Below are 15,539 nucleotides of genomic sequence, written 5' to 3' on the forward strand. Positions count from 1 at the left end.
TATACATACATATATATACACACACACACACAAACACACATGTACTTTGGTTATAGTAGATGACACTTGCTTAAGGTGCCACACAGTGGGACTGAACCTGGAACCATGTAGTTGGGAAGCAAGCCTCTTATCACAAAGACACTCCTGTTGTTATTTGGATTTGATTTTCACTTCCTTCCTCTTAAGATCTAAAAATCCATTTTGAAATAATTCCAGTTGTTTCCAACTGATAAAGCATTCATTTACATTTACTCAACAACTCAAGGGTTTTGTTTACACATTGGTCCCCAAAATGCAAGTATTCACATCCCCACCACCACCACCACCACAAAAAAAAACCCCACTCTCATCACCATCATCATCTTATTCATTAGTTTCAGCGGTCATTTATTAAAAATATAATTATTTATTTCGTAAATATTCTTTCCAATTAATTGTTTTGTTTTCTTTCCTTTTTTTTTCCATGGACACACACACACACAAACACACACACACACACACAAACACACACACACACACACACAGCCTAGATTGTTATGTATTGTTGGTTTTCAAATTTGACAATCCTCAATGCTTATTGCACAAACTTGCTTTGCGTATTGTTTTTGTTTTCCTGTACAGGACCTCATTCTTTCCTCTCTCTCTCTTTCTCTCTTTCACTCTCTCTCTCTCTCTCTCTCACTCTCTTTCCCTCTCTCTCTCTCTCTCTCTCTCTCTCTCTCTCTCTCGTCAAATAATCACTCTGAAATCATTTGATCCTTGTTGTTCTTTTGATTTCGTTTCCCCTCCCTCCCTCTCAACATCTAACAATCTGCTTTTGTGTCACAATGGCTAAGCTGCCTTTAGACAAAAATAAATATAATTGAAACCTCTTTGCAAACTGATAACACATTCATTGACAGATTCAGGGTCATCTCAAGGGTTTTGCTTTTAAAACCCTTAGAAACTGTGGTTTTTCTAATGAATATGCATTGTTCAGTATAAATTTCACTTTCTTCAGTCTGGATGCAAATACTTACACCACCACCACCACCACCAACAACAACAACAACAACAACAGCATTATCACCTTCATCATCATCATCATCACCATCACAATCACTGTGTAATTTTGAATTTATTAAAAATAAATTTATTTATTCTATTTTTATTTCCGTTCACTAATTAAAAAGGTGAAGCAGCACCTTTGGGTGTTTTCCTTTTTCCTATCAGAATACAATCTTGGATGTTTTCATATATTCATAAGTTCAATTAGAGGTGAATTTTGCCTTAGTTAAGGGATTGCACCATTCAAGGAGTTACTGGTTAAATACCTAACATGTTTAGGGAAAATGATAGGAAAATGGGATATACCAATACTATATTTGCATACACATGCATAAACTAAGAATATGCAAATGACTTGCATGTTTCTTTAGGAATTTTTTCCCATTCTTCTTGACAAATTTTCTTCAAATCTGCAATGCATGTTGGGGCTCTTAAATGAATTTTAATTTTCAAATAATGCAACAAATTTTCAATGGGGTTCAAGTCAGGTGGCTGGCTTGGCCATTCTAATAATTTTACATTGTGATCGACAATCCATTTTTTGGTAGACTTCGCTGTGTGTTTAGGATTGTTATCCTGTTGTAAAACCCACCCTTCACAAAGCTGGAGCTTTTTTACAGAGTCCCATAAATCATTGTTCAAAATATTTTGGTACATCTCTGCATTCATTCTACCATCTATCACATGTAAATTTGCAGAGAAACACCCCCACACCATGATGTTGCCTCCTCCAAACTTTACGGTAGGAATTGTGTTTTTCGGCGAATAGGTGGTACCATCTTTCCTCCGAACATGGCTACGTGAATTTCGTCTAGGCAATTCAATTTTTGACTCATCTGTCCATAGAACGTTGTCCCAGAACGTATCAGATTTATCCTTATGTTCATAAACAAATTTTAAACGGGCATCTCTATGCCTTTTAGTCAACAGCGGAGTTTTTCTAGGAGAGCGTGATTTCAGTTCATTCCTATGAAGTTCATTGCTGATTGTTCGTAGTGTAACACTAGTCTCTGAAGCTAACAAATCTTCTTGCAACTCCTTTCTGGTGATCATTGCGTTTTTTTCCAATTCTTCACTTAAGATCTAGGGGAAATCTTGCATGGTGCACCAGATCTTATTCTGTTTTCAACAGTTCCTGATTTTTTTTATATCTTTGAATAAATGAAGATATGGTAGAAAATGGAATACAAAGGGTCTCTGATATTTTCCTGTAACTTTTACCTCTTTTCCACTGTTCAATAATTAAGTTTTTCACTGAATTTGTGAGTTCTTTACTTTTTGCCATTATTACGATACTACATTATGTTGTCTCAATGTTGAATGAAGAAGCTAGTGTTTTGACACTTAAAAATGACAACTGATAAGATTATTGGAACAAACGAGAAAATAATTTTAACAGTATTTTGTGGCATAGAAAATCATAAATTTATTCTGTATGAATACTTTTTTCACCCCTAAATATTTATAATTGTATATAAACTCCTTAGTTACTATAATTTATTAGTTTCTTTTGCATATTCTTAGTTTATGCAGGTGTATGCAAATATAGTATTGGTATATCCCATTTATGTTCATTAGAAATTAAATAAATAAAGAATTATGACATGTACGAATATTTATTTCCCCACCACTGTATGTATATATTTGTTTGTCTGTGGTTGTCCACACCATTGCTTGACAACCGATGTTGGTGTGTTTACATCCCTGTAACTTTGTGATTCGGCAACAGTGACTGACAGAATGAGTACAAGGTTTACAATGAATAAGTCCTGGGGTTGATATGCCTGACTGAAGGTGGTGCTCCAACATGGCCACTGTCATGTGACTAAAACAAATAAAAGACTAAAAGAATATCTATACACACACACACACACACATATATATACATATGTAGTATTGACCTCTAGTGTAAAGGTCACGGCCATGCAGGGGCACCACAGTATCATCATATTCTCTATCTATCTATCTATCTATCTTTCTATCTATCTATTTATCTAACCATCCATCTGCATAGATATATAAACACTCTTTTATTCTTTTACTTGTTTCAGCAATGGGACTGTGGTCATGCTGGAGCAATGCCTTAACGGGCTTTAGCCGAACAAATCGACTCCAGGGCTTACTTTTTGAAAGCTTAGTACATATTCTGGCAGTCTTTTTTACCGAATGAAATTACAGGGATGTAAACACACCACCATCGGTTGTCAAGTTATGATGAGGGTGGAAAGGAGGCAGACACACAGACAGGCACACCTACATGCACATGAATCTATATATATATATATTATATTTATCTATCTATCTATATTTATATATATTATCTATATTCTATCTATCTATCTATCTATCTATCTATCTATCTATCTATATTTATTATATATATATATATAATATATATATATTATATATGGGTAATTGAATGAATTATCTTATTAAGGATAATTCGAAAGATAACCGATACCTGGGTAGCAAATTCACATCAGAAAGAACACGGTTGAAGCTACGTCCATAGGGCATAGACTACGTGTCTCCGTGTGGAAATTTGTATGTTTATTTTAAAATTATAAGTATATGAAAGAATGGAGTTGAACGACTAGTTAACAAATATCCTTTATTCTCGACATATGTTTCGAAGGCTGCATATTCCTAATTCCGAAGGAATAAGGAGTACATTATGCAGATTTCTCATCAGGAAAATCAAGGAACTTATGTCGACATCAAAATGCACAAAAATCTTTTAGCTGACCGCTCTCAAGGAGCCTATGGCGATAATGAGTGTCTCTTTATAATGAGTGATGTCAGAGTGGCTGAATGTAGAAGAATCTAGAAGTTTCTAAAGGTTCAAGAGTTCAAACGAAGTAGGAGGAGGGAGGCATAAGAATAGTAAGGTGAGAGAGTGCAGGTCAAAAGAATGGTGGGTTTAAATGATTTCTTTTGTGAATGAGTGCCTGTGTGTGTGACTGTATATAACTGTTTTAATGTGTGTATGTGTGTGTCTGAATGCGTGATTGTGTTTGTGGATGGGTAGATGTCAGAAAACTGACAGCTGTGAGATAAAAGATCTGTGTCTGTGTGTTCGATTATGTTTACTGTAGAGAAAGCATTTTCCTGATGAGAAATCTGCATAATGTACTCCTTATTCCTTCGGAATTAGGAATATGCAGCCTTCGAAACATATGTCGAGAATAAAGGATATTTGTTAACTAGTCGTTCAACTCCATTCTTTCATATACTTATAATTTTAAAATAAACATACAAATTTCCGCACGAAGACACGTAGTCTATGCCCTATGGACGTAGCTTCAACCGTGTTCTTTCTGATGTGAATTTGCTACCCAGGTATCGGTTATCTTTCGAATTATCCTTAATAAGATAATTCATTCAATTACTCAAATATTCATATACAGCTTCGTCCAGATCCTGCTACCTTAACAGATACCGCAAATGGAGTTGTTCGAGATTAACGCATCCCTTAAGGACATACCAATACCACCAAAAGAAACCTTCCTTAAGGAAATTGTCAACAAAACAAATGCATTCATCAACCGAATTAGATGGCTCGCTTTCTTCCATGATAACGAGGACTTAAAACAGAACGGTACAGAAACATCTTCCAAATATAAGAAGCTATTCAAGTCGAGGGAGACACCGCCACCCAATCCCAGACTGAAGAAATTTGAGGACGACTTGTGGGACATTGTAAGGAGCGTTAAATTCCGTAAATCGCCCCTAAGGAATAAACACCTTAGATACCTCAACAAAATTACCAAAGATATAAACAGCTCAGATGCTATCCTGGTCCAATCAGATAAAACCAGGAATACATACAAGCTAGCAAAAAATCAGTATTTAGAATTGCTCAAGAAGGAAATACAGAAGAATTACAGAACTACGAATAAGGATACACTTAGAAAAGCCAACTTGGAAATTAAGAAAATCATGGTTACTCATGGTTTGCAAATGAAAACACAACCACTCAACCCAAGGCAACCAAGATTCATCGTCAAGGACCATAAACCAAACTTCCAAACCAACCCAGCATTAAGGCTCATTTGCCCTTCTAGTTCCGACATCGGTTCCATAAGTAAGTACATTTTACATAAATACATACCTAGATTAGTTAATAAGCTTAAACTCAACATATGGCCTAACTCCACTCAAATCGTAGAATGGTTCTCTTCCATTTCTATTAAAAATAGCACTAAATTCATTCAATTCGATATTTCCAATTTCTACCCTTTGATAAACCCCATCGTGCTCAATAAGGCCCTATGGCACGCACATAACAAGGCAGGGCTGACAAGGGAGGAAATTAATATAATTCTAGCCGCTAGAAAATCCTTCATTCAATTCGATGATAAGTTATGGGTCCGTAAGGATACTCCCAACGCGTTCGATGTGCCAATGGGAAGCTCAGATAGCGCCCAGGTAGCCGATTTGGTCGGAATCTATATTCTATATGAATTAGCCGACCAATTCCCGGACATTTGCCGCGGTCTGTATCGAGACGATTGTCTTTTTTACCTACAGAATGCCCCTAACAGTAGGATACAGAGACTAAAAATAGATTAGTTAGATTTTCAGCAGGATGAGCATGAGCATAATTTTTGACAACGAACTAACTAAGGCCAATTTCTTAGATGTTACCCTAAATTTGCATAATAATCTTACTTCCCTTACCATAAGCCGTCTACGAACCTAAAATATGTCAGTATTTTCAGTAACCATGCAAAAACTATCACCGATAATTTGGTTAAAAATATATCCTTAAGACTATCTAAGTTATCAGCAAATGTCAACATTTTTAAACAGAAAGCAGAATTTTATAATGCCGCCTTGTCAAAGGCCGGTTATAGGGATAAGGTATCATATATCGATCCGGCCCATCCTAAACTAAGATCTACCCATCAAGATAAGATAACTTCTAATAATAATATAAATAACATAAATAGTGATTTCAGCTCTAGCAACAGCGACACAAATATATTTTACAGGGGAGGCCAGCGTAAACCTAAACCTATTCTACAACACAGAAATATACCCTTTAATGTAAATGTCAACACTCTCAGCCATTCCAAGAACAAAAAAAACTATATCTGGTTTGTGATTCCTTTCGGGAGACAAATCAGGTCCAATCTCCCTTTACAATTCCATGAAGCCGTTACTAAGAATTTTCCTAGGAATTCTAGATACTACTCCACTATAAATTCGCATAAAGTAAGAATAGCATTCTCAAATACTAAAAATTTTCGCAGATAATAGCTTCCCACAATAATAAGCTGCTAAATAGGGTCTCTCCACCCATGAGTAGCGACACCGCCCTTACCCATTCCAACGTAACATACATAATAAAATAATAATAGAAGTAGTATGGATATTAGCAACATTCATAGCAGCATTAGCGTCAGCAATAGTAATAATGAATAACATTAGCCAGATTATTAACAGTGGTGGTGTGTAGTGGTAATAGTACCAGCAGTCTTAATAACAGTTATATATTGATGATAACAATCACAGCATTCCTATAGCCAGGGAATTTGCCGACGATATTACGACTAATAGTAATGATAATAAGATTAATAGTATCGTGGCCAAAGCCAGCAACAATTTTTATACCTATCACAACAATAAAAACACTGTCTTAGTATCGGAAACCAACCCCAACAGATTAAAGTTCTTATCCAAAAATTCCAAAATTAGAAACACCACTTACCAATGCAAAATCTCTTCTGGAACTGATGTCTACTTCTATATTGGTGCAACCTCTTCTAAATTAGCCCAACGGATCTCCAACCATTATTCCACTTTCAGAGATAAGAGAAAGCAACACAGCACGGGGCTAAGCAAATTAGTCTGGCGTCTGAAGAACAATAACACTACGTTCAAGCTCGAACGTCTATTTTGTCGGTGTCCTTCCCGTTTGATAAAGGCAGAAAATGTTGTGGCATCTGTAATTCCGAACTTTTTCATATTTTGTTCGCCAAAGGCCCTTTAATAAACACAATCGTCGAAAGATCCTACAGGTGTTTAAACTGGAAAAGACACACCTTTCACTCATATAAATAGTGACTAATATAGATAACCCCTCGATTTCTAAAAAAAATTTTTCCTATATTTCACCCCAAAAGTCAAAAAGATTTTCTTATATTCCCAATTACTACTATCCATTCTTGCGTTGCCTCTCACCTCGCCCATTTCTTTCTCCCTTTTGCTATCTACTTTCCTTTCTCTACAGTAAACATAATTGAACACACAGACACAGATCTTTTATCTCACAGCTGTCAGTTTTCTGACATCTACCCATCCACAAACACAATCACGCATTCAGACACACACATACACACATTAAGACAGTTATATACAGTCACACACACAGGCACTCATTCACAAAAGAAATCATTTAAACCCACCATTCTTTTGACCTGCACTCTCTCACCTTACTATTCTTATGCCTCCCTCCTCCTACTTCGTTTGAACTCTTGAACCTTTAGAAACTTCTAGATTCTTCTACATTCAGCCACTCTGACATCACTCATTATAAAGAGACACTCATTATCGCCATGGGCTCCTTGAGAGCGGTCAGCTAAAAGATTTTTGTGCATTTTGATTTGTCGACATAAGTTCCTTGATTTTCCTGATGAGAAATCTGCATAATGTACTCCTTATTCCTTCGGAATTATTAGAAATATGCAGCCTTCGAAACATGTCAAGAATAAAGGATATTTGTTAACTAGTCGTTCAACTCCATTCTTTCATATACTTATATAATATATATATATATATATAATATATATATATATATATATATATATATATATATATATATTTATGTCTGATGGGCTCACTTAGTTTTCATCTGACAAGGTCCACTTACAAGGCCCGAGGTCAAAATAGAAGAAAATTGCCCTAGGTGCCATGCTGAAGGACTGAACACAGAACCCTCTGGTTGGAAAGCAAACTTCTTACCACACATGCCTATACATTGTGGAGCACACAAACATGTGTGTATATATTATATATATATATATATATATATATATATATATATATATATATATATATATATATATATATATATATATATATATATACACCACACACACATATATGTGTTTATTATGGTAGTTTGACTTTAATAGTCCCTCGTTGTGTGAAGCATTTATGTATGGTAATGCCCTGATATCTAAACATATATATATGTAAATGTTTGTTGTATAGCTAGAATGATGGATGTATATATATATCCATTCGTATGCTCCCAGTCATCTTCCCAAATACATTCGTAAACTATGACAAGATATACTCTGACATGTGGGTTCCATTCCTTCTCTGCCGATTATATTCGTAGTCTCGTTATGTTGATTTGGGGGCATCAGTCTCACAGATTTTACTTTAGAAATCCACCCCATACGTATTCAGTTAGTCTCTTGTACTGAAGCACAAACCAAATCTAGACGTATATTTTGGGAAGGGACCCTTTCTGAGGAAATATGCAATGCATTCATATAACTGTTGTTTCTAGCAAACTTTGTATTTAAGTTTGTGTCTGTAACTAGTTTTTTGTTGTTGTATTAATTTCATTTTAATAATTAAATGCAAATTAATACCTAATTTAAAAATATAATTAAAAGCATGACATATAAAATGAAACTGAATGCAAGAGCTGCTAGTAATAGCAGCCAAATTTACAGAGAAAACAGCGCTATATTGTGTCAGGTAACGCCATACATAGTTATATACCTAGAGTTGTTCTTGTAGATAGAGAAAGAGAGAGGGAAAGAAGGACAAACAGAGACACATACACTCATACACTCTCACATGTATATATATATATATATATATATATATATATATATACACATATATATATACCAGTGTAAGCACATAAATGTGAAGCAACGTGGAAGAAAGAGTGCTCAAATACCAGAGGTAGAGTTATACGCTTAATTAAAAGCTGCAGAAATATAACAAAAAATATAACAGCTCTTGTCATATTTCTGATGCTTTTAAAGAAGTGTATATATATATGTGTGTGTGTGTGTGTGGTATCTGCTCTCTCTCAGTATCTATTCATCTCCCTCTCACACACACTCACTCTCTTTCGCTCTCTCTCCTATATATACACACATATATATATACAAATATATAGATAGATAGATACTGAGAGAGAGAGAGAGAGAGAGGCAGATACATACATACACTAACAAACGCACGAACACAAACAGGTGTGCTCATACACACACATAGACTCAGAAATACACACCCACACACATGCACACCACACTCTGACATCATTTAGAAAATTCACAAGATTTGCCTTTGTTATGAAAGAAAAAAGGTTTTCCCAATAAATCCCCATAGAATCGGAATCTACACCATCTGAAGCATATTTGTAGGAAATTCCATGAAAAATATCCATTTTTCTGCAAGTTCTTAAGGTAGAAGCATATACATCATCAAGGAACCTTTATACACATGTATATTTATATATACCTACTTATACACACATGTCTTTGCTATGTTTTTTTAAACACATAAAACTCATAGATGCATACTTTTATAATATTTTACACTTAAACCGCCACAGGACAATATTTTTAGAGTTGCTTCTTAAAGTGTCCTTCACTTTTTTTATGAAAAACGATACAAATTTTAGAGTGTTTGGCTGTTATTCCTAGCATGATGTTAGGCCATCTATAGGACAATATTTGACATGGATGCTTTGTAAATTGTCCTTCGATTTTTATTTGTGATGAAATAAAAATGTGAAGGCTTAGATGGTTCTTTCTTGCATGAAATGAGACCATATACAGGCCAATTTTATTTATAAAAGGTTCTTAGCTGTCCTTCAAATTTTATATGAAAAATAAAGTGGTTTCTATTTCTAGCATGCAAAATGACCATCTATGGGAAAGCTTTTACTGAATGCTTCTTAAAGTGTCCTTCTCTTTTGTATGAACCCCCAACAGCAACAACAATAACAACCCTACGAGGATGAAAGGCAATGTTTGTGCGTGTGTGCAGTTGGAATGTCACTGCAACAACAACAACAACAACAATCTATTCTTATTAAACGTTAAAAACTGTCAGATGCAGACTGCACACACGCACACACAACGCTGATGACGACGACGATGATGATGATGATGATGATGATGATGGAGGCGGCGGTGGTGGTCGTCTGCTGCTGTTGTTGTTGTTGTTGTTGTTGTTGTTGGTCGTCTGCCTTTTAATGGAGAATCAATGATTATGAAAGTCTCTGCTTTCGGACCAGACATTCCTATACATACATGCATGCATATATATATATATATATATATATATATACACAAACATACATACTTATAGCCTTATTTCTATACATACATTCCTAAATATGTGTGTATATATATAAACACATGTACATATACTGTATATAAATATACACACACACACAAAGAGAGAGTATTGAGGAATGTTACAACGATAATTGTTAGTGTGTAGAATGCATGTATGCGATGCAGGTTCGATTCCAGGTGAAGCCATTACAACAAACAATAATAAGAAGAAGAAGATTGAAGTTTAATATTTCTGGAAATATTTATTTGTCAAAATAAAAGAAAGCAAAAGATTGACGTCCAGGAATAATTCCAAAAACCATCAAGAATTGTCTGAAACATCCAAACCAAGAACTTCAAACACTTCATTATCATCCAGTCTGAGAGTAAATATTTGGATTATCTTTTAATCCAGGATTCATCATCTTCAGATGTTTCCTCTTCAATATGTTGAGGTATTTTGTAAATATTGTTTATTAAATCTGTTATATAAACACATTCACCAATTATGGTCAGACGAGGTCTTGGAATATAATATCCCCGAAAAGAAATTATTCCTCCTTCTATTCTTATTCTCCTCACCAAAGACTTTTCCCTGAACCATTCCACAAAACACAAATCTTCCCTCCATCCAGACCCCATCTTCTTCATCTCCCACCTCACAACAACAACATCACCAAAAGATGTGACTCCCACACCATCCACCCCTTCTTCTCTCTCCATCCTTCCCGATCTCCTCATCTCCCCACGACACACTTCATCTTTACATTTCCCATCTTTGATATCAACCACATCCACATAATAAGGGTCAAAGATGTCGGGGTCTTTGCAAAGATAGTAATCCTTGTTGTTCTTCCATATTCTTTGGTATTTCTTGTCTCTCTCTTCTTGAGTTATGTCTCTAATAATGACCACCACACACGAGTTGATTGTCGTTGTATTTATAAATCCTGTTGTAGTATTTCTCAGTTCTGATGGTTTTAAACGACGGAGATCCCTGTTGAAGACCTCATTTCTCTCCCAAAGGGCGACATGAAACGTTCCTCTGTCCACCAACAATGTCCAGGGTGGTCGTTGTTGTTGTTCATGTTGAAGTATGTCACTGTTGTTGTTGTTGTTGTTCTGATTAATGTGACACTTTCTCGAAACATCAACACACATTCTCATCTAACTTAATTACTTTACTGTTCCGGTCCCTAATGTCCCAATAATCAAAATCAACAGGTTCCTCGAATGCAGGAATGGAAAAAGGGACCATTGCTGTCCTATATGGAAGTCTCCTCACTGATATTTCATCAATTCCTGAATTATTAATCTCCGCTATGTAATTCAAATCTCACCTTTAATCTACCTTTACCAATTATTCACCTGATTTACCTCTTCTTCTTCCTCTCCATCTCCATCTCCTCCTCTGTATTCCAATTTATGAATTAATTCATTACTGAATATTCCTTGTTTGTTTCAGATGTAAGGAAGGGAAACGAAGACCAGAATCAAGATTTAATAACGACACAGATTCCAGAATGTTCACTTGGTCCCCATCAATCTTTATGCAATGACATTCAATCAATTCATTATGTACACACCAGTAAATACTCGCCACTTTTTCTCCCTAATACACCATAAGGGATGAGACTTGACCAAACTTGAGATGTCTGCAAATCTTCTCCATTCAGTTGAAATATTTCTTTCTTTTAGGAACCGTGGCCATTATGTGTGATTCTTGTGATAAAACACACACCACCAACTAAACTTGCAACGTTCTGTGACATAGCAACTGCCCGTCTTCATCGAATATGTTAACATTTCCATTATTGGCTTTTTCAACACCAAACTGTCTTTCCTTCCTCAGAGACATCAAAAATCTTTTACTTGAACAGGACATTCGTCTGTTTGTAAACGAGCAACCGGGAAGCTGTCTTGATTCACCATAAACAACCCTTCAACATACAATTCATTCCTCTATTCCCTCGTGGGGCTTCCAACAAACCTTGGTCTTTACAGTCTATACTGGAGAATTCTACTTTATCTTATAAAATCTTTTATTTAAAAATATTCTCTTGTATTCCCCATTCTGGGTCAAACACAAAATGTTTCGATATCCAGAGAAACCTAAATATTTCTCCCACCGACCATGAATGTACAAAAAACTGTCATCAATTGTCATCCTGTCATCACCACCAATATAACAATACATGTAGTGTCTGACTGAATGTAAATATTGACCACCACTGTTGAAGAAAATGATGAATCTTATGTTGAAGACAATGATGACATCTTCATCAGTAACTTTAATATCATGGATTCTATCAGAATAATTTCCATCTTCTCTTCTCTCTATTAATGGTTCAGGTATGTCTATTTTTTTTATTTCCTTCACACTCGAATGTATTTCATCAATATCAATAAAATGCAAATGTCTTCCATCTCTCCGTTTACTCAAAACCAGTTGATTGTTTGATAAAGAAGCCACACAATCATAATCATTTCTCGTTTGGTAAATTACCAACGACAATGGAAATTCCACTTTTAATATCAACAGTTGGTGTTTATCATCTAAATAATCCCAATTCGTAATGACCAGTGTGTTTGACTGCCATCGACACATTTTAATATAATCATAAACATTCACTTTGATTGAATCCAAAAGCTGACCATCCAATGTGAATATCTTAATGTTTCCATTCTTCTCATCCCATCCTGCAATCAGATTATTTTCAGTAAGAACCAAATGATTAATCTCCGCTGGTCCTTTGTCTCCCAAATATTTAGGGAGAGGAATATGTCTGGCTTTATCAGAAACTGTCAGGTCCTGTAGATATAAAGTGGAAGACAACATTTCACTGAGAGAAATGTTTCTGGAAAATACATCCACCAGGTCGATATAATAATTAAGTTGATTATAGTAACGAGATCATTAACCAACAAATTCTGATCGTTTATGGCAAACATACGGCTTCTGTCTATCAGATAAACAGACGTTTGGTCAATAGATCCACCTGGAGACTGAGGGGACGTTTCACTTGGGACATTAAAACACTGGGGACCATCTGACGACCGCCATGACCACCACCACCTATTCTAGTCTGTTGTACTGAAAAGCTTTTCCCTAGTAACAATTAATAGCTTTTCTATTTTTGTCTATTGATAATGATTTCACAAACACAGGGATATTTAATGTCTTAATTATTTCAACTTGATTATAATAATTGATGGCTAAAATGTCTAAATGTGATGGTTTATCACAATAACAAACAATTTCACCTTCACCCATCTTACACACCCGTACATAAGGCTGCCTTAATGATACACTTCTCACTGTCTTTGATAGGTTTCGATGACCCTTAATTGTCTGTAGGGGTATGTGACCCTATATGATTAGAATCCCATCGACATATATCTGTGGCTGTAGATGGCAGAGATAATCTGGACACAATGTCTCCTCCCTGAGAAATGTACAACAAGCAATCATGCTTGATGTCGGGACACCACCAACTGTCCATTGGACAGATTACATATTTCGCCAATGACAAGTTTTTGGTCTTTCTCCTTTTCTTTGAGTCGTAGATTTAGATTTCTGATATAAGGATTTTTAATGGGTAAACGACAGCCAGACGACCAGTCTTGATAGTCTTGATAATTGTAAAGAAGAACCCTGTTGAGTTGAGTGTCCGGGACATAAGAGTTCCTTGGAAAACAGCAATGTGAGGGTGAACAGGGAAAGGCAGTTCCCACTGCCATTTCATTTCGCCATATAGATCGTAACATCTGAGAATAGAGTGTCTCTTGAAGAGGACATAGAAATAAAACATTATCAGAGTAGATGTGATGAGGGTAGCCATAGAATGGAAGGAATTTTGAAAAAGTTCTTCACCACATGTGGAAAAATACCATTTTATTTCGTTTCCATCTACGACTACAAAATTAATTGGAGTTGCAGCAATGCTGACATTATGATGTCTGAGAGAAATTCTTTCTGCAATGTCAACTTTATCTTCGTTGATCCATAGGATATGGATCTCGCTTTTTTGTTTTCAGTGGTGGTCACAGCTAGACACTATTTGATATAATATGACATATTTTCATGTAACCAGTTTGCACCTTTATTAAAGGGCCTTTTCTTAGTTCAGGGGACAGTGATATACTGAAACTCTTTCATTTCACGATAAAATACCAGGAATCTGTTTGCGTTTATTCTACAACAGAAAGAAGGAAGCTCAAGGAAACTAAATTACTCTGGTTAATTATTTCCCCGTTATCAGTGAAGTGAATAATTTAGCTTTCTTGTTTTGTAAATTATTAATATAGAAGATGTAGACATAGATAGAATATTTGTAATGTTGTAGCAATCCTCAATATCAATATAGTCTTTTAAACTGGCGGTATGTAGCTGGTGGTTGGTTGTGTATGACAGTTTGGGCCAAAAGTCTTTATTCATTTGAATACCATGTGGTTTGCCGCAATAATCTGTTACACCAAAATGGTATCTTTACCAACAGAAATAGAATGGCATTTCTGCCAATGTCCCTCCTTGTTACACACCTTTAGCTGAAATCCTATAAATTTTGTCCCTGGAGGACATAGAAATAATTTGGTACAGAGAGATTTTCTTGGGAGGTGCAGAGAATGGGTCTCTACCTCCCATACTGTTGGCCATCCAGTTGTAACAGATTACTCTGTTGATGCTGGCGAATGTAATTAAAGTATATTCTGGACCCCTACAGCCATATCTGTAGGTTTCTTGGTAATAAATTGATAGTTAATGGTATTATCTCACAATCAAATTGGTAAACTGTCTTACCAACATTTCTACACCTATAAGTGTAGAATCTTCCAAGTAACTCACCATATGTAACCCCAACTGTATCCTTTTGATCTTGAAGGTTTTGGGGCTGATAATAAAATCATTTCTTGGAAGGGAGGGTTGCCAGAACCATGTCTTCACTGATCTGGTGAAACTGGTCACAGAAGATGGACAATGGACATCAATTCTGTCACTGTCTCTTGTTACTAAACTTATTGTCTTGCAATGGTGGGAATATGTCATCACTCCCTCCCCTATGATGCACAATATTGGATATTCTTGGGATTTCTTCAAATTCTTCTCCAGATTCCTCAATATTTGCTTCTCTGGTCACAACTGGTTGAAGAGGCCGAAATTTTGTGATTATTTTG

At 35.6% G+C, this 15,539-nt stretch overlaps 1 long non-coding RNA gene across 1 annotated transcript; it reads right to left on the reverse strand.

Annotated features, from left to right (window-relative positions):
- Nucleotides 1-680: 680 nt before the first annotated feature.
- Nucleotides 681-11,517, reverse strand: LOC118768608. The gene is made up of 3 exons (XR_005004401.1): nt 11,070-11,517; nt 10,159-10,166; nt 681-693 (listed from the first exon to the last, which is right to left on the reverse strand). It is a non-coding gene; the product is annotated as an uncharacterized LOC118768608 (long non-coding RNA).
- Between the last annotated feature and the right edge of the window lie 4,022 nt (nt 11,518-15,539).

The sequence above is a fragment of the Octopus sinensis genome, linkage group LG30, assembly GCF_006345805.1.
Source record: "Octopus sinensis linkage group LG30, ASM634580v1, whole genome shotgun sequence".
In the NCBI taxonomy this organism is placed as follows: domain Eukaryota; kingdom Metazoa; phylum Mollusca; class Cephalopoda; order Octopoda; family Octopodidae; genus Octopus; species Octopus sinensis.